This window comes from Peromyscus maniculatus, chromosome 19 (genome assembly GCF_049852395.1).
Source record: "Peromyscus maniculatus bairdii isolate BWxNUB_F1_BW_parent chromosome 19, HU_Pman_BW_mat_3.1, whole genome shotgun sequence".
NCBI lineage: Eukaryota > Metazoa > Chordata > Mammalia > Rodentia > Cricetidae > Peromyscus > Peromyscus maniculatus.
The window spans coordinates 44647474-44668191 of record NC_134870.1 but is presented as its reverse complement, the minus strand read 5'-3'; positions in this window follow the sequence as shown (position 1 = coordinate 44668191).

Here is a 20718-nt window from a genome sequence, read left to right as displayed (position 1 = left end):
GCAGCTTGAGCATGTCTCTGTGACGTCTGTAGTTTTCTAAAGATGCTACCTGAGAGCGGCGCATTGGGTTTGCAAGGCAGAGCTAGCACTGTATCTGTGTACACTTTGGGAACTCCTCTACTGGGCTATCCCAGTGAAGCAGATATGGGTGTGTACGGGTGGTCCAAAGATGTCCTGGGGCTCGGTACAAACGGAGGAGGTGACAGTCATCTGACCATGGGATTTTCTGTACTGACTGGCCAGAGGAGTTCACAGGTTGTTCCGGTATTTATTTTGTGTGTGAAGACACCCCAGATGTTGAACTGAGACTAGACTGACCTGGTTATTACAGCTTTTAAAGTGTGGCCTCACTACTATTGCATCTGGCTTACCTCACATGAGTTTTCAAAAACTTTTAAAATTTAATAGTGTGTATGTGTGCATGATGTGTGTGGGGTGCGGTATTCTGTGTGTGCTATGAAACATGTGTGCGGACAACTATGTATGGTCGGTTCTTTCCCTATGCCTTTACGTGGGTACCAGGGGTTGAACTCAGGTGGCCAGGCTTGTACAGAAAGCACCTTTGTCCTCTGAGCCACCTTGCCTGTCCCCCTAACATGATATTTACTTGATAAAATTCGTATTCCACATAAAATAAAATTTAATAAAGTGTATAATTTCATGGCTTTGTGTGTTTACAGGGTTATGCTGGCATCACTATTTAAAATACTTTTGTTACCCCCAAAGAAAACCCCTACACAATGTAATTGTTCATTTTCCTCAGTGCTGAACCCCAGGTAACCACTAATCTGCTTTCTGCCTCCTGTAGACATTTCACTTACAGGAACCCCAAACTCTATCTCTAAAATTTGAAGATATTAACAAGCCTAAAGTGTAAATTTTCTATAAGAGGTCCTTCAGGATAAAACATTATCAGGTGTTGAACTGATAGCCACATCCAGAAGGCTGGCATATGAGTAGACTCAACTATTCTTTTATCCATCATCTAAATATTGGTCATAACTAGTACAAAGTAAATAGCGTAGTTGAGCATCCTGCCGCTGGAACAAGGCATGTGTCAGCCATTGCTGTAGACCAGAACTGCATACGCGCCATGTTCCATAGAGTCTGTGGGTTATGTGATGCACAGTCAGCCAGAACGTAAGTCATTGTCCATGGGAGATTGGTTCCAGGAGCCACGGGTAAGTAGCAGCGTCTGTGAGGACTCAGCTTCCATGGATAAAGTGGCATAGTGTTCACATACAGCTGTCACACAGCCGTCCCTGTCCTTATCTCACCTGTAGAAGATACAGCCCCTAGTACAGTTAAGCACTGTGTAATTAGTTGGTATGCTGTACCATGAAGTGAACATTGAAAGAAAAATCCACACATGTTCAGTCCCAATGCAGTGTTTCTCTGCTTTTGATGCACAGTGGGATCCATGGAGGCAGCCCTTAGAGATAGAAGTTGACTGCGTTTGCCAAGCCCGGGGGCGGGGGGGGGGGGGGGGGGGGGGGGGGGGAGATCAATGGTACAATGGTACGTGTTTGCCTGCTAAGATTCAGGCTCCCCTGGCCTGACTGACGGGCTTATGAAATTTGTGGCATGACTGGCTGCCGTTTTGTTGACGTTAAGGAATTCTGTTTACCAGATGGGTAAAAACCAGAGTTTCAAACTGATAGACATAGAAGATAGAAGAGGGTTTCCAGAGGGGTGGGAGTCGCTGCTGATCAGTGGCAGAGCTGTTGTTCTTGGTACGGAAATAGGTGTTCTGTCAGCATGTACACATTAGCTGCAGGACAACACAATGAAGTGCTGGAAATGCCAAGCTCGTGTTGGATGGTCTATACCAGTTGAAAAATACCTGCTTCGAGTTTTGCCTACGTTGGCATATCCTGCTCCCAGGCTGGATGGTCTCTACCCAAGATTCACCTGTCCAGCCAGCCCTTCACAGGTGTTTATAGTACCTCGGGGAACAAAATCCTCGACACTAAGAATTCTATCCTTTCTGTTGTATAGCATTAAAGAGACTGCTGCTTTTTAAAGTTAGCAGGCAGTCCTGACCTTAGGTATAAATTTGAGAGAGAATTTTCCTATACATTACTAGTAGTCAGCCTCAGATGTAGTATTTTAGATATATATCTTAGATGTAGACCTCTTGTTGGTTGGTGGTCTTAACTGACAGGGTGATTGGGGTGGGAATGTCAAATAAAATCTGCAATGACTTTTATTTAGGATTTAAAAACTTACACTCTGGTGTCTGCCCCTTGGTAACTGTAGCCTTGACGCCTACACTCTACAGTGTTTACTCTGTCTGCCACTCTGTCCAGAACAGTTGTGTCTTGACTGATGGGCCATCTGCATCCACCACTAAGGAGACAAAGATGGAACTCATCCATCTGGAGGTAAGTGGAAAAGAGACATGCTTGAGGACCAGTTTCTACTGGAACCCAAAGAGCAAGCAGGCTTCACACTCTACACAGCAGTTCTCAACCTGTGGGCCAAGACCCCTTTGGGGGTCGCACATCAGATACATATCCTGCACGCCAGATATTTATACCAAGATTCAGAACAGTAGCAAAATTACAGTTATGGAGTAGCAACCACATAATTTTATACATGAGGGGGGCAGCATTGGGAAGGTTGAGAAAGCCGCTCTTACGCAACCCTTGGCGTGGGGGTGGAACCCACGAGTGTCAGGAATGTAGCGGTGAGAAGGCCACCCTAGACTGGACACCTTTCTGTTTGCTTCTCGGGGGGTTGCCTTGGTGTTTTCATTAGAAATGTTTGTACAGATGTAGGCCCTTCAGATACAATGTTGCTGAAGTGGAGACTTGGAAGTGGAGCTCTCAGACGCAGAGGGCTGGAGATCTGTTTAGAGAGATTAATGTATAGATAAATAACTTAGGGACTCATTCCTAAATGTACAATCGTCCCCAGAGGCTTTTAAAGATGTGGTCATTATATTCTCAAGACTGTAAGAATGTTGTTGAACCTGTCGTTCGTAATAGGGACCTAAAACGAGACCCATTTGTCATCTCTTCTTGGAAGCCCTTCACCCACAAATTCAAATAACTTATAAAAATTGGGCAGCATGGCTCTTTTCCCGAGAAACTTGTTAGCTAGTCTGAAGCAGATTAAAAGTTGGCTGGAACAAAGAAAATACTCGGGCAAAGTCGTGCTTTGCCGAGGTTATGGCAGTGTGGTAGTGAGTGTTGACGCAGTAGAAGCCGGCTGTGTGGCCCACTCTCCATCCAGTGCTTCCCCATCCTCATCCCAGCAGATAAGTAGGATTGAAAGCATTTCCAAAGCAATCTAAAGAGATGAGAAAGGGTTGCTTTCTAAAATTTCGATTTATTTTCTTGAAAGAAATTCTCACCCTCTCACATAATAGTTCTCAACCTGTGGGTTGCAGCCCCCTTTGGCGGGGATGGTGGTGGTGGTGTTGAACAACCCTTTTATAGGGTTCACCTAAGACCATCAGAAAACAGGTATTTACGTTGTGATTCAAAGCAGTAGCAATGTTATGTGAAAATACCTGCTTATGAAGTAACAATGAAAATAATTTTATGGTTGGGAGTCACCACCACATGAGGAACTGTATTAAAGGGCCTCAGTGTTAGGAGGGTTGAGAAGCACTGCTCTAACAAGATTATTCTTACATGATGTTAGGTCAGGTTGTACAAGATGCGGTGCCCCGGATGTGGCATGTCAAACCAAGACCTTGAGGCATTAGTATTCAGCACCTAGCTGGCCTCTCCCTGTTTAGATTGGAGGAGATAGTTGAGTGGCCTACTTACTATATCCACCTGATTGTTGCTTTGAGGAAGGACATTTCAATTCCTAATTTAGAGTCCTTGTTGGCAGATGAGATTAATGGTCCTTTCTTGGCTTCTGGCAGAAGTTTGTTTAGGTAACTAACTGAAATTTATAAAATTTGCACAAAGAAAGTAAAAGTGCCAGATAAGAAGTAGGTGTGTGGAATAGTTTTTAGAAGCATTTTAGCCCACGGACGTTTTTTTTTCTTTTCGCCAATAAAAGTTGCATTTGCTGCCCCAGTCAGATCTAATACCCGGTGTGCCAGCTTTACAAAAAAAATTTAAAAATGCACCTGAAGGCAATTGAACTTGCAAGCCTGCATTGAGTTCACCATCGTTCCCTCCGCCATCAAGCTCCCCTTCCTTCTCTGTGCCCTTGTGACTGTGTGATTATCTAACAAGCCAAAAGTGGCCTTTGAGGGGCCTGAGGAGATGGCTCAGCCGGTAAAGAACCTACTTCATGAGTGTGGGGAGCTCCAGGACCCCCACACGGCCTGGCACAGCAGCACAGATCTGTAACCCCAACGCTGGGAGAAAGGGACGAGCAGATCCCAGACACCCATTGGCTGGCCTAGCCATGTAGATGAGTTGCAGGTTCAGGAAGGGATGAGGTCGAAAAAATAAATAAAGGTGACCTGGGACGCGGTGGCATACATCTTTAATCGTAGCGCTCCAACGGCAGAGGATCTCTGTGGGTCCCGGGCCAGGCAGAGCTACATAACCCTCACTCTAAGTAAATAAAGTTGGAGGGCCAGTGTGATGACTCCGCTGGCCGTTTGCACTTGCTGTACAAATGTGGTTCTCTGAATCCTACCCCCGGAACCCATGTAAAGGTCGGAGGAGAGAACTGGCCTCTACACGTGTGCCAGGCCACATGTTCCCCCCTCAACATCATACACAGACACACATTTTAAAATTTGTTATATTTAAAAAATAAAATTAATAAAATAAATAAGATAATGGAGGTAGGCCTAGTGGAGGCTGAGGCAGGAGGATCACAGGTTCAAGGGCAGCCTGCGTAACTTAGTGAAGCCTTGTCTCAAAAGTTAAAAGAGAGCCGGCAGGGGTATAGTTCTGTGGTAAGGTATGTGTCAAGTATATGTCATCCCCAGGTTTAGTCCCTAGTACCAAAATCAAACAGAGTGAAAAAGAAAGGAATACAATAGCATGTCCACATCTTCCTCCTCACGCTGCACACTTCCCAGGATGTAAGGTAGACAAAAGTTTCTGGTTACAGCATTATTCTTAAAAGCTCTAATTATGTATGTCATCATGTGAAAAGGGACCTGTGCAAATCTAGTACGAGTATTTGGACACTGACTTTAATAGTTACAGGGTTATCAAAGCTGTTTGAGCCAGGGAAGCAATTTATGTCATAAACATCAGATGGTCTTCCCAGTCATGGGAAATCTCAGAGGGAGGCTATGAGATTTGTTGATTGGCCTGCTCTTTATGAAGAGGGTTCAGTGGAGGAGGGGAGAGGTACAGGCAAACTTTGCTGTAATCTGAGGTGCCCTTAAAAACTATAGGACCCAGTGTGATTCATAGATGACATTCGCCATTTGAAAATCCAAGTACTGCTGTAGTCTGAACGGATCGTCAGGATTCCTACCTTGAAACCTAATCACCAGACATGAGATCAGAAGACAGCCTTTGGGAGAGGAATGAACGCATCATGGAGGTGAAGCCCCTGGGATTGGGACGCATGGCCTATCGGCATACTTCTCTACCGCCACAGGAGGTCCTGGACACAAGGTACCATGAATGAACAGGAACTGAAGCTACTTGGCTTCCAGTATTTTATCATAGCAGTCCATATAGATTAAGACAAGTGATACTATTGTTCAGGTGAATAAAAGCTTTGGGGGGAAAAATCTAACATCCATTCTTTGTAAGAATTCCCCTGCAAAATAGATAGAAGAGAATTTCTTCCTAGCTTAAGCTGTTTATGTGAAAACCTACAGCTACCATGACATTATTGGTGACCCGGAGCTTTCCTCAGAGTTCAGGAAGAAAAGCAAGTGTCTGCTCTGCCTCCATTCAATATTTTATTGAAGTTCAGAACCACTGAAATAAGACACAAAGGGGGACTAATACATTTAGATTGGAAAGGTAAAAATAAAATGCTTTGTGCAGAGGATATGCTCAAGTGTCTAAATCAGATATCCAATGCAGTCTGCAAAGTTGCCAGAACCAGTAAGGAAATTTGGCAAGGTTGCAGAATAAAGATCAATATGAGAAACAATTGGTCCCATCTCCACACATTGGCATCAACACTCTCAGCACAAAAGTGTGCAAGGCTTTAAAATAAGTGAAACATAAAGGTGAAATACACAATTGAAATGCTTTTCTGGGGGGAAGGAAAGGACAGCTGAGTAACTCGAGGCCTGCCACATGTGTCTGTCAGAAGAATGGGTGTTTGGCTGGGATTAAAGCCTGTACAGGAAGAGGAAATGACATTCTGTACAGGAATAGGGGGAAAAATCAAAATCCATATGGAACCATAAAAGATGCACCCCCTCCAATAACCAAAGCAATCTTGAGTAAAATGAACAAAGTTTGAAGTCATCAAAATACCTGATTTCAAACTATACCACAAATCTATAGTAAACAAAACAACATGGTACTGGAATAAGAACCAACTTGTGGACCAATGAAATAGAGAATCCACAAATAAACACATAAATGGGTACCATGATGCTTCACCATGATGGGGAAGTTGATGGAATGTAGGATCGCCATGGAAATAAATCCCTGGGTGTGTCTGAGGAAGTTTTCAGACTGGGTTAACTGAGGTGAGAAGACCCACCAAAGTCGTGGGAGCACCATCTGACCGGCTGGAGTCCCAGACTGAATGAAAGAACGCAAGCTGACGTAATCCAGTTCCTCTCCAACCGTCCTGCTCCCTTGTCTTCCTTAACTTTTCCATCACTCCGAGAAAACACTGACCAAAGCAACTTAGAGAAGAAAGGATTTCATCTGGGGGCTCACGGTTCCGGAGAGTTACAACCCATGATCGTCGTGGTGGGTGGCAGCAGGCAGGCAGGCGTGGCTCCGGGTCTAGAGCTGAAGCAGAAAGAGAGAGCTAACAGCACAATGTGGGCTTTTTGAGACCTCCAAGCTCACCCCCGGCGACACACCTCCTCCTACAAAACCGCCCTTCTTAATCTTTCCAAAGTAGTTCCGCCAACTGGGGACTGTCAGCTTCCGGAGAAACCTGGGACCAGTCTCACTCAGTACCTGTGGCTCCTCTCAGCATTTCTCACCTGGGCCCCTGCCCTAAACCTTTCCCCTGCCCTCCTCCACCTGATCCCTATATACCACAGCCATTTTGGCTAGGGCTTTCTTGGTTCCCAAGCGCTCTTGGCTCCTGGTTCTTCTCTTGGCCTCTTGGTCAACACCTCCTCTCTCGGTCTGCTTCCTCTCTTGCTTGCCCTGCCCCCTCCTCTCATGGCCCGGTTCAGTCTGGACCCTTCCAGATGACTCCGGCTGTCCTCTCCCTCATATCTACAATAAATCCAGTCTCTTCAACCATACCTAGGGTGATCATTTCATTCAGGGACCAAGTGTTCAAACATGAGCCTAGGGGGGGTCCTTCTCACTCACACCATCACAACCCTCACACTGGGAGCCGAAGTGAAAACCTCCCTTCCTGAGTGGCTTTTGTCGGCTTAAGACACGGATACAAGCAGCAAAATGTGCATCGGATAAAAAAACAGGCTTTGCAATAAACGGCGCTGGGAAAAACGGGGCATCTGAGCGTGGAGGACCAACACTAGATTGCTGTCCTACCACAGGCAAAAGCCAACTCAAACGACCTGCACTTAAGTCAGGAAGAGACATTCTGAACAGGACTCCATCAGCATAGCCAGAAAATGTGAAAGCCAGCAAATGAGGGACCACACCAAACAGAAGCTTCGCCGAGGCAAATACAGCTTATAGAAATTACTTCCCCACGGCAAATACAGCCTATAGAAATTACTTGATAGTCCTTACAGGTTTAGACTTTGCTTCCTTTTGCAAGGAAATTGAAGCAGTCTGTGAAACCACACTTATTCAGAAGGGAATTAAGTTTGTTTTTGTTTTTGTTTTTTTAAGGAAAAGAAGAAAATACACCTGGCAAAAACTTAAATTCAGGGGAAACACTCATGAGCAGGATTAGTGTCCTAACAGATACTTAGTGGGACAGCTTGAAGTTGCTGGAATGTCACATTAAGCTAGAGGATAGTGCAATGGTAGGTGGTTGGTCTCACATATGTGAGGACCTGGGTTCCTTTCACAGCACAGCCAAAAGACAAGCCAAGTCAAACACCTATGGCAAGGATGAAAGACTAGCTGAAGCAGCCTGAGATTACCGAGCTAGCAATAACTGCTGTAACTTTATATAGGCTTTCTATCCCCAGAGACAGATAGCAAACCTTCAAAGTCTACCTAAGAATTCAGAAAACTTGAGCATATATTAGGTCAGGGACAGTGTTAAAATACTCAAAACAAAAAAAGCATAGACTGACAAATAAGAGTCCCAAAAGGCAAAAGATGCTTCAATACAGAATTTACGTAAATGAGCCAGGTTGGCTGGCTTATCTGGTAAAGGTGCTTGCCACTAAGCATGAAAAATTTGAGTTCAATCCCACGTGGCGGAAGAAGAGAATTCAGCCTCCATGCTGTCCTCTGACATCCGCAGGTGTTCCACAGCCCACAGGTTTGCACATGAGTACATACACACCTAAATAAGTAATTCAATTAATTAATGCAATCATAGTAACTTTTCAAAATGAACGTTTCCTAAAGGGTCTCATTCCATGCAGAGAGAAAAACAGAAGTCAAGACAAATTATAAATCTCTACGAAATAAAGTATTTTTTCAAACAGCGTTTGTCAAACTTTGTTACAGTGCCATTGGCAAGATAGTGAACCAGGAAGTTCAAGACAGACCCTCAGATTCCCATGAAAACATAGAGTAAACAGACAACTGATATGATTCTCGTGGTTGCCCTGGCAACCAGTCAAGAGTCTGCAGCAACCAAGTGAACAGGCAAATCAGGAAAGTTACAACCCCCGAAATGTTCAGAAATTTCGTGACAGTTTGTCCATGTGTGCCTCACCTGACCCGGGTACAGAGCGGTGTGGGCAGGAAGGGACGATTCAACCTCTTTTATCTCGGGATGGGAGGCAGAGAGTAGAGTTTGTTTGAGAAACCCAGCAGGACTGATAGCTGTCTGACTTGGCTCAGATCTGGTCATCTGATAGCAGGGTGGAGGCTGCTGAGGTGACAAGCATGTGTCATCCGGTGACTGGGAGATGAGATTATGGGCATGAGAATACCCGGGAACATCGAGGTTCTCAAAAGGAAGCAGGGCAAGGACTCTGTGAAATGTTCACCCACTTGAATACAGCCATATGTACAAGGTAACTAGGAAGGGGGCTGGCATCCACATGCCAGGGAAGAAAATGCAGTCTTTATGCCAGGTTAATTATCAAAGGTTTTCAACTTCTGTGATGAAGCCACATTGCAAATTAAGAGATATGGTTCTTAAGTTAGTGGGAACTCATGAACTTTAGACCAATAGTTGTGGAGCTAGACTAGATCCTCTGTATAAGCGAGACAGTTGTGTAGCTTGATCTGCTTAAGGGGCCCCCTGCCAGTAGGGACAGGATAAATCCCTGGTGCATGAGCTGGCTTTTTAGAGCCCAGTGCCTATGCTGGGATGCTTTGCACAGCCTTGATGCAGGGGGAGGGCCTTGGAACTGCTTCAGCTGAATGTACCAGGCTCTGGTACATCCCCTATGGGAGGCTTTGCCTTTTCAGTGGAGGGAATGGGGAGTGGGTTGGAGTAGGGAGAAGGCTTGTGGGGTGGGAGGCGGGGGGGGGGGGGGGGGGGGGGGGAGAGAAGGGGATCTGTGATTGGTATGTAAAATGAATAATATTTTCTTAATAAAAAAAATGTAAGACCTAAAAATTCATTAGAAGGAACACCTCCAAACAGTTGTCTGTTCAAGTAGACATCTGAGGACATTGTTTGTGACTTCCTAGTCAAATAACTACAGACAACTAGGGAATGCTAATAGTGGGGAAAATGGTCTTCTCCAGGGAAGGGGCTCCAATACCAAGCAGTCAGATCTGAGATCATATGCACACAGGTAACAAACATTATCGGGAATGGGCCTGTTGCAGCTATTTTGGAACACATGTACATGTACACACACACACACACACACACACACACACACACACACTTAAAGTAAAAGAGGCTATGAATTTCTGGGGGACAAGAGGATGCCTGGAGGGGCTGGAGAAAGGAAAGGGAGAATCCTTTTATTTTTTGAAATTGTAATTTCAAAAGTTAAAAGTTATTATTAAAAAATGGGGAAAAAAGAGAAATGGTTCTTCCTTCAAGAAAGTCATAAATTATGAAAATAAACAGCTAGGCATAGCCCAGTAAAAGAGAAAATTAAAACAAAAATTCCAAGAACCAATTCTATAGAGATGCAGACTTCAGACTTCCGAAGATGTGAACAGCTATCTCAAACATGCTTGAGGGCTGAAGAATGGTGTGAGCAAAGAACTAAAGGAAAGTACTCGGAAACAGACTGAGAACCCCAACAGAGAGGCAAAAATATTTAAAAGACCTAGACAGAGATTCCAGAGCCAGAAAGTATAACATTGAAACATGCACTAGCAGATTGTCAGTAGATCCAGACAGGCAGAAGAAAGAATTCACAGATTTGAAGTCAGTTACAATTGTCATGCCTAAAAGAAAAAATGTGTCCTCTTATGGAGCACCACCGTGCAGACCAATACAGTATTAGTGTGAAAGTCCCAGGAAGAGAAGACACCAGCAGAAGCGGAGGGTTGATTTGAACAATGATTAAATACTTCCAAACACAAGAAAACGTGTGCACATACTAACTCAAGAAGCTAAATGACACCTGTGATAGTTAATTTTGATTGTCAACTTGACGAGCTTCAATGTCACCATAAAAGCAGCTCTGGGCACATCTGTGAGGGACCTGTAGGTTGGGTTAATTGGGGTGGGAAGACACACCCTAATATGGGCCGCACCATTCCATAGTCCGGGCTCTAGTGTGGAATACAAAGGAGAAAGTGAGTTGAACACCAGCCTTCATCTCCCTGCTTCCTGAATGTGGATGCAGTGTGGCCAGCACCTCAAGCTCCTGCCCCCACGCCTTCCCTGTGGTGGACTACACCCCCAAACTGTGAGTGGGAATAAACCCTTCCAGCCTTGGGTTGCTTTCGTCAGGGATTTTGTCCAGCAAGGAGAAAAGTGACTAATATAAATGCTAAGATGGATGAACTGGTTATAACCGGACTTTCAGAAGCCAAAGAACAAGGGGGTCTTGACCGAGGAGGGTGATGTCACACACAGCGGGGTGACGCTGACCGCTCTAAAGGAAATGCTAACCTAGAGTTCTATCTCAGAACATCTTCAGAAATGAGAGCACACGTAAGACATTCCCCGGTAAACACAAGCTGGGGGAGTTGCATGCCATAAAGCCATCTTCAAACTAACATGAAAAGGCACCGGGCAATAACTTGAGGCCATAACAATACAAATTTGTCTGGTAAAGGCAAATGCATGGACAAATGCAAAATCCTATACTGTAACTATGGTTGTGAGCCTGCTTTTTGTCTTTTATAAGATTGAAGAGGCAAAAGTGTGTGTGTGTGTGTGTGTGTGTGTGTGTGTGTGCGTGTGTGTGTGTGTGTGTGTGTGTGTGTGTAAAGCTATGGTAATGGATAACTATATAAGGATATAATTTGTGACAATAGAGTTGGAAACTCTGATCAGTTTTTATCTGTAATTGAAGTTAACTCACTATCAGTCTAAAATGGATGAGCTGGGGGCTGGAAAGATCACTCAGGGGTTGGGAACACTCATTGCTGTGTCCAGAGTGTTATTTGTTAAGCGGTGCTGTTTATCGTGTGAGAAAAGTCACGAGGTACAACAGAGCCTGCTGTAAGAGTTTATTAAGGGGAGGAAATAGAAGGGGGTGCATAGGCCTGGGGAATGATGGTGCAGGAAGAGGGGGGAGGGGTAAGTGGAACCCACTTTTATAGGTTCCCCCTGCACGTGTGCATATGGGTTTATGTAGCCACACCAGGCATGTGCATAGATTATGTGACCATGCTGCTTGCAGATTACGTGATCACACAATGCATGGATTACATAGGACACAAGGCCCTAGGATGACTAAGCATCTTGCCTGGCTACTGGACAGCGCATGTACGGTCATGTAGCTGGGGGCATGGCTAGGAATTCTAACACAGAGGACCTGAATTCTGTTCCCAGCATCCATGTCAAGGGGCTCACCACTACTTGTGGCTGCAGCTCCGGGGGATCCAGGGTCCTCTTCTGGCCTCCATAGACACCGACACAGGCGTAGCATGCACACACAGAGACACGCATGTACACATACAGAAAAATATATTTTTTTAAAAAGTGAGTTATTTCCATTTTAAGATTTTATACATAATCCCTCTGTAACAGTGAAGAAAGTGTCTGCGGAATTTACATAAAATAAAATGAGAAAGTAACCAAAACATATCAGCTCCTAAAAAACCACAAAGGAAGGTGTGGTTTTGTTTGTGCTCTAACCAATAAAGCTTGCCTGGAGATCAGAGTGCGGAGCTAGCCACTAGTTAACCACAGAGGCCAGGCAGTGATGGCACACGCCTTTAATGCCAGCACTTGGGAGGAGGAAGCAGGAAGATCAGGAGCTCAAGGCCACCCTTGGCTACACGAGAGATTGAACCAGTCTAAAAGAGAAACAGCAGGGTGCTGGTAGTGGTTCACGCCTTTAATCCCAGCACTAGGGAGATGGAGACAGGAATATAAGGCGGGAGACAGAAGCTCACCCTTTTTTCAGTCTGAGGATTCCTAGAGGTAAGAAGTCTCTGTAGTGGCTGGCTGCTCTGCTTCTCTGGTCTTTCAGCTTTCACCCTGATACAACATGGCTGCAGTTAAGACTTTCAGTATTTGTAATTGTTTTAAATTTGAATAAATTAAATTCTCCCATCAAAAGACATGGGTAGGTCATAGATAAGTTGGAGGTACCGAGAGTGTAGCTCATTGGCAAAATAGTGCAGTACTACTAGGTGTTGGTACACTGTGGCGCTGCCCCTGGTGGCTGGCCAATGCCTGCGGTGGCCATGCCAGAGGAGGAGAGTGCTGATGGGAAGAATCACAACCATGGTTACCTTTTTAGAGCTTTATTGGGAGGGGGGAGAGAGAGAGGGAGAGAAAGAGAGAGGGGGAAAGAAAGAGAGAGAGAGAGGGAGAGAGAGAGGAGAGAGATAGACAGAGAGACAGAGAGAACAGATGGAAGGAAGGAGCGGAAAGGAAAGAGAGGGACACCCAGAGGGCCCACCCCCTTTTCAGGCTGATGATGTAATTAAGGACAGAATCCTTACACTAGGTCCTGGCATTTGTCTCCAATAACACAACACACACACACACACACACACACACACACACACACACACACACACACGCACGCAAGGGTGCACAAAACAAAAATTGCCTAAAACACCAAGAACAAATTTAAAAACATATGCACCAAACACTAGGGGCCCTAAATACACAAGGAAACTTTGACAGAATTCAAGGTAGAAGTGAAAGGCAGTAATAATGAGAGCAGACTTTAGCAGGCCCGCTTTTGAAAATGAATGGATGAATAAGAAGGACGATCGATAAGAAAATAACTGATCTGAAAGGCATTGTAGACAAATAGACCTACCAGATAAATAAAAAATGTTCTGTTTAGGGCTGGAAATGAAAATGCCTGTTACAAGCCTGGAGACCTGGGTTTGATCCTGGTACCCACATGGTGGAGGAGAAAACTAACTTCTGCAGGTTGTCCTCTAACTTCCACAACTGCACTGCCGAACACACACACACACACACACACACACACACACACACACACACACTCTAAATGGTTTTCTTTATTCCTTTTCAATCCAACAAAAGTAGGTGACAGTTTTTTCAAGGGCACATAGAGAGAGCATTACATAGGCTAGAGTACATACTAGACCACAAAATACATCTAAATAATTTTTATGTTTACATTTTTACTTATGTAATACACATGTGCATGTGTGCATGTACCCATGTGAGTACAGTGCCCTCAGAAGCCAGAAGAATGTGTTACATCCCCTGGAGCTGGAGTTACTGGTCAGTGTGAGTGGCTCAGAATGGGTCCTGGGAACTGAACCCTGAGGAACAGTATCTTTTTATTTTTTTAAATTAATTAATTTATTTATTTTTCTATTATCAGTTTGATACAGTATAAATTCTTATCCTCATAGTGAAATGTTTCACTGAGGCTTGCTCAGTAATTGAGTAAAATCAAACCTTATTATAAGCCATAGTCATGCTAGGGACCTCCATGCTATATATATAGCCTCCATGGTTCTGTGGGTTGCAGTCTGACTATTCTTTGCTTTATATCTAGAATCCACTTATGAGGGAGTACATACCATATTTGTCTTTCTGAGTCTGGGTTACCTCACTCGGGATGATATTTTCTAGATCCATCCATTTGCCTGCAAATTTCATGCTGTCATTGTTTTTCTCTGCTGAGTAGTACTCCATTGTGTATATGTACCACATTTTCTTAATCCAGTCTTCAGTTGATGGGCATCTAGGTTGTTTCCATGTTCTGGCTATTACAAATAGTGCTGCTATGAACATAGTTGAGCATGTATCTTTGTGGTATGATTGAGCATTCCTTGGGTATATGCCCAAGAGAGGTATGGCTGGGTCTTGAGGTAGATCGATTCCCAATTTTCTGAGAAACTGCCATACTGATTTCCACAGTGGTTGTACAAGTTTGCATTCCCACCAACAGTGGAGGAGTGGAGGAACAGTATCTTAACCACTGAGCAGTCTCTCTAGCCTTTTCCATTTTTTTTTCTCAATAAATTTAAAAGATTGAAATCTATTTTTTCTTTATGTGTGTGGTGGTCTGAATGAGAATGGTACCCCACAGGCTCTTACGTTTGAATGCTTGGTCCCCAGTTGGTGGAACTGTTAGGGACAGATTGGGTGGGGTGCTAGTGGGGTGCGGATGCAACCTTGAGGTTTCAAAAGCTCACCCCATTCCCAGTTAGCTCTCTCTTCCTCTCTGCTCATGCTTGTGGATCAGATACATGCTCTCAGCTACTGCTCCAGTGCCATGCCTGCCTGCAGCCAAGCTCCCTACACCATGATGGTCATGGACTCTCCTGCCCCCTGGAAACATGAGGCCCAAATTAAATGCTTCCTTTTATGAGTTGCCTTGGTCATAGAGTTTTTGTCATGGCAATTGAAAAGTAGCTAAGACAATATGTATGGGTGTTTTGTCTGCATGTATGTCTGTGCACCACATGGGTGCCTGGTGCACACCAAGGCCAGAAGAAGGTGTGGGATCTCCTGGAACTGGAGTTACAGATGGTTGTTAGCCACCATGGTGATTCTGGGAATTAAACCCAGGTCCTCTGGAAGAGCAGTCAGTGCTTTTAATCATTGAGACATTTCTCAGGCCTGAAAGTATCTTTTTCAATAACAGAACAAAATGAAAAATAGAAATTGCTTACCATGTGAAAATTGGTCAGAGACTCACAAGAGACAGTAACCACTATTTTGAGAAAAGGAGGGTGGAGACCGCATGCACCAACTCCTAGCAATAGAAGTGTGGAGAGGAAGATGTACGGCACTGAGTATCTACACAGAGAAAAGAATGAATGCCTCACGACTGGAGAGATAGCTCAGTGGTCAAGCTTCTGCCAGGCCTGTGTGAGGCCCTGGGCTCGATCCCAGCACAAAAGAATAAATGAATGAAGATCTCAACCTGAGAAGCCTATACCTATAGAGTTAGAAAAGGAGAGCACAGGTTCAAATCCAGCAGGAGGAAGGAAGGGATGGAAATGAGAGCTTTGAGTTTCGAGTTGGCTGATGTACTGTCATCAAATACTGAACAACTTAAGGGGAGCGATTACTTGGGCTCTCAGGTTCAGGATTTCAGCTCATACATAGCTCTTGGTGCCATAGCTTGTGATGAGGCAAAGACACCATAGTGTTGAGAGCGTGTAGTCAGAAAGGTTCTTTACTCATGGGACTGAAGAACAGAGAGGAGCAGTGATAGGAAGTGGCCAGGGCAAAATGTTGCCTCCAAGGACATGCCAGTCATTGACCTACTTCCCCAACATAGGCGCTGGCATCACAACTTCCCACAATCTATTCAAATTGTGAATCCCACAAACTTAAAAACCCTCCATTATGGGGGCTGGAGAGGTGGGTCAGTGGCAAGGAGCACTAGCTGTTCTTCCAGAGGTCCTGAGTTCAATTCCCTGCAACCACATGGTGGCTCACAACCATCTGTAATGTGATCTGGCGCCCTCTTCTGTCCTAAAGCATACATGCAGCCAGAGCAATGTATACATGATAGATAGATAGATAGATAGATAGATAAATCTTTTTTAAAAAATCCTCCATTAAGTCAGAGCCCTCATGATCTAATCATTCCTGGAAATGACAGAAAGACCTAGAGACACAAGTTACTAATCTAGGTGCTTCTAAATCCATCATATGGGATGCAGTAAAGAATAGGAAAATATCCGGTGTGGTGGCACATGTCTTTAATCCCAGCACTTGGAAAGCAGGGGCAGGTGGATCTCTGTGAGTTCAAGACTAGCCTGGTCTACATAGAGAATTCCATGCCATCTAGGGTTACATAATAAAACTCTGTCTGGGAGGAAAGGGGGGGAATAAACAGTTTTTTGAAAAGTTCAACAAAACTTTCAGATCTTTAGCTAGTTTGACTAGCAAAAGAGAAACATTTTACAAAAATAAGGAGAATTATAAGAGAATACTACACACAATTGTATGCCAAAAAAGTTGGTTAACGTAGATGGAATGAACAGAGTCCTAGAAACACACAACCTATAAAAACCAAATCATGAAGAAACAGAAAATCTGGAAAGAGCAGATAAGAATGAGGTTAGGTCAGTAATGGAAAACAACCGGACAAAGAAAACCCAGGGCCAGAAGATAGCTTCTCTTGTGAGTTACACCAGATATCTTTCAAAGTGACACTAATCTCCTTCAGACTCCTTAAAATCATGAAAGAAGAGAGAAAACTTCCAAAGTCACTCTACATCACATTAATCTGACTCCAAAGTCTACATAACATTAACCTGACTCCAAAGCCAAACAAAGGGCCACTATAAGAAAAGTACAAATTTGGGGCTGGAGAAATGTCTCAGTCATAAAGGGCAGTTGCTGATCTTGAAGAGGACACAGGTTCAGTTCCCAACACCCACAGCAGGCAGCTCACAACCACCTGGAACTCCAGTCCGAGTGGACCTGACACCTTCTCCTTACCTCTGCAGGCACCTGCATGAAGGTGGTACACATACATATACTCAGGCTCACATACACAGAGAATAAAATAAATATGTAAGCTTCTTTTGGAAGAGAAGGAAGGGAAGGAAGGAGAGATGAAGGGAAGAAGGGGCAGGCTGGAGAGATGGTTCAGTAGTTAAGAATGCTTGTTGTTCTCACAGAGGACCTGGGTTAATTTCCCAGCACCCATATGGTAGCTCCAGTTCCTGAGGATCTAACACCATCTTCTGACCTCTGAGGACATCAGGCCTGCATGTGGTGCCTGTACATACATGCAGTCAAAATGCTCATACACATAGAGTGAAATAAATCATAAATCTAAATAAAATACAATAATGAAGATAGACGGAAACTACCCCAACATAAAAAAGGCAATATCTCAAAACCCAGTGATAAAAACCTGAAACTCCTTTTAAGATCAGGATGAGGACAAAGGCACCTGTCTCCACTATTCTCATCAGCACAGCATGGAAGCTTAGAACAATTAGGCAAGAAAAATGAAACACGTTTGAGTTTTAAAGGAAGAAGTTAAATTCTCTGTGTTTGCAGATGACATGATCTTTTATGTAAAAATGTACACATTTATAAATCATGTTAGAATAAATAAGTTGAAGAAAATTTTGTAGTATCAAATCAGCGAGGCAGGGTGACCTATGCTTGAATTCTCCCAGCACATGGAAGGCTAAGTCAGGAGAATTGTCATGAGTTAGAGGGCCAACCTTGACTACATAATTAATTCCATACCAGACTGGGCCATAAAGTGAGACCCCATCTCAACAAAGCAAAGCAAAGCAAACAAAAATCATTTCAATACACTAGGAAATGATCTGAAAAACAAATTTAAAAAACAATTCTTTTACAATAGCTTCAGAAGCATATGTTGGGCATAAAATTAACCAAGAAGATGGTTAATATTTATTGCCAAATTGAATAGACTTGGAATCACCTAGGAGACACAGCCCTGGGGATGTCTGAGAGGATGGCTCCTGAATGGACTTGGAATCACCTAGGAGACACAGTCCTGGGGATATCTGGGAGGGTGGTTCTTTGATGGACTTGGAATCACCTAGGAGACACAGCCCTGGGGATGTCTGGGAGAGTAGTTCCAGAGTGTTTTAACTGAAAAGGGAAGACCAGTCCACCCTGAATGTAGGTGGCACTATTTAATGGGCTGGGTTCCTAACTTTCCTAGAGGAGAAAGAATGTCAGCACATCCTGTTCTCTGCTTCCTGGTCTTCCTAGGCATGAGGAGCCCATCTACATTCTCCTTTGGCTGTGGAGTCTGCCATGTTCTTCCCTTCGTGATGCATTGCATTCTCTTAAACCATAAGACAAAAACCAATCCTTTCCCCCTTAAGTTGTTTTTTAACAGGTATTTTGTTACAGCAATGAAAAAAGTAGGTCGTGTGGTGGTGGCGCACGCCTTTAATCCCAGCACTTGGGAGGCAGAACCAGGCAGATCTCTGTGAGTTCGAGGCCAGCCTAGTCTACAGAGCGAGATCCAGGACAGGAACCAAAACTACACAGAGAAACTCTGTCTCGAAAAACCAAACCAAAACAAAAAAGTAACTAATGCAGAAATAAAGACATGTACACCAAAAATATGAGGTGCTGAAAGAAATTGGAGAAGCCAATAAACAGAGAACTGAAAAAGTCCATGGTTATGGATTGAGATACTTGGAATTATTTAGAATCTAATGCTGCCCAAAGAGATCTACAAATTTAATGCAGTATCTGTCAAAACCTATTTTGTTTTCTGAGAAAAGATGTTTAAAGTTCATGTGGGATTTCAAAGAGCCCTTAGTGTTCATGCCACCTGCCGTAACAAAAATATCAGAAGTTGGGTTACTCATAAGCAATAGAAACCTATCTCTCATAGATCTAGAGCACAGGAAATCCAAAGTCAAGGCACTAGTAGATTTTGGTGTCCAATGAAGGCAGAGTTCTCTCTGCTCTCAAGACAGTGCCTTGTTGATGGTCCTTCAGAGTGGGTACTTGCTGTGTCTTCAGATGATAGAATGGGAAAGTCATTTTATAAGGGGCTTCTCCCATCACCTAAGGCTCTGCCCTCTTGTTTAGTTGCCTCCCAAAGACCACACCTCTCAGGACTATCACAGTGGATACCAAGTTCCAACCTCAACCTTCAAAAGACAATGAAGAATGAAAATAATCCTCCAAAAAGAACCAACTGGAGTTCTACATTTCTGATTTCAAAAGGTACCTTGAAGCAAATATGTGCAGCAGATGAAGTAGAGTATGGTGTATAGAATCCAGAAATAAAGTCTCATACATATGGTTCAGCACAGCATATGGAGGTCTGGAAAACAGGAATAGGTGACTGGTGTCTTTGTAGGGGAAGGAGGCTTTGCAGTACACAGTGCAGGGTAAGCTGAACAATACCAAGCCTAAGAAGGAAGCTGGACTCTCACTTTCAATGTACTCAAAAATTAACTCAAACTGCACCAAAGACCAAATGTCACACCTAAAATTATAAAACTCCTAAAAGACAACATATAAGAAATCTTCACAACATTGGGCTTGGCAACAATTTCTTGAATATGATTTGAAAACAAAGGCAACAAAGAAAATAATAGGGTCTAAATTAGACTCAACACAGAGAAACTCCTTTGTACGGGATATGATTCAGGTAGAACACAGGATGGGGAAAATGTTTGCAAGTCGTAGGTCAGAATATTCAGAATATATACAAATTTCCACAGCTTAGCAACGATAATATAAAATTCCACCCAATTTTCGAGTGGGCGAGGGGCTTAAGGAGGTCTCTCTCCACAGTGATTAGGTAAATGGTTGAAAAAACAAGACAGGTCATTGAGGAAATGCAAAGCAAACCCACAGTGAGCTGGCCACCCCTGTTAAGACGACAGGAGCAGAGAAGGTCTTAGACTTTTCTCACTTTACTGGCACACAGCTCCTGAAACGAGGGGTCTTCAGAATGATGTCATGGATGGTAATGAGAGACAAGAGGCACTATGGAGCTTCAAGTGAAAGATTGTGTCTGAAAGATTAAAAATTGAGGTCTTGAAAATCTCTCATGTGAGCCCAGACCAGTATTTACTAGACTGGTTTGAAATAGGAAATTGCCTTGCAGGCTTACTTTCTCTTAGTTCATGTGTTCCTTTGTGTGACACGGAGAATATTCTTTTCCAGCACCAGGGGCTTCCTGAATCTGAGTTCTCATTTTAGAAGCTACCCAGAGGCCTCCTGTGCATGAATAGAGGCTATGCCATACCAGTTGCCCTAAAATCCCGAACACAAACACAACACCCCATAACTGGTTCCATCACACACAGGAATTAATACTATGATCAAGTTGCCCAACAGCACCTAACTCAGGCATTCTGTGTAAGAATATTGGAAAGATAAGGAGGAAGACTAGTGAGCTCAGAGCAATTAACCTGAGAGAAAGTCAAATCTAGACCAGTATACTAAACGCTGCAACCCTTTAGTACAGTTCCTCATGTTGTGGTGACCCCCAACCATAAAACTATTTTCATT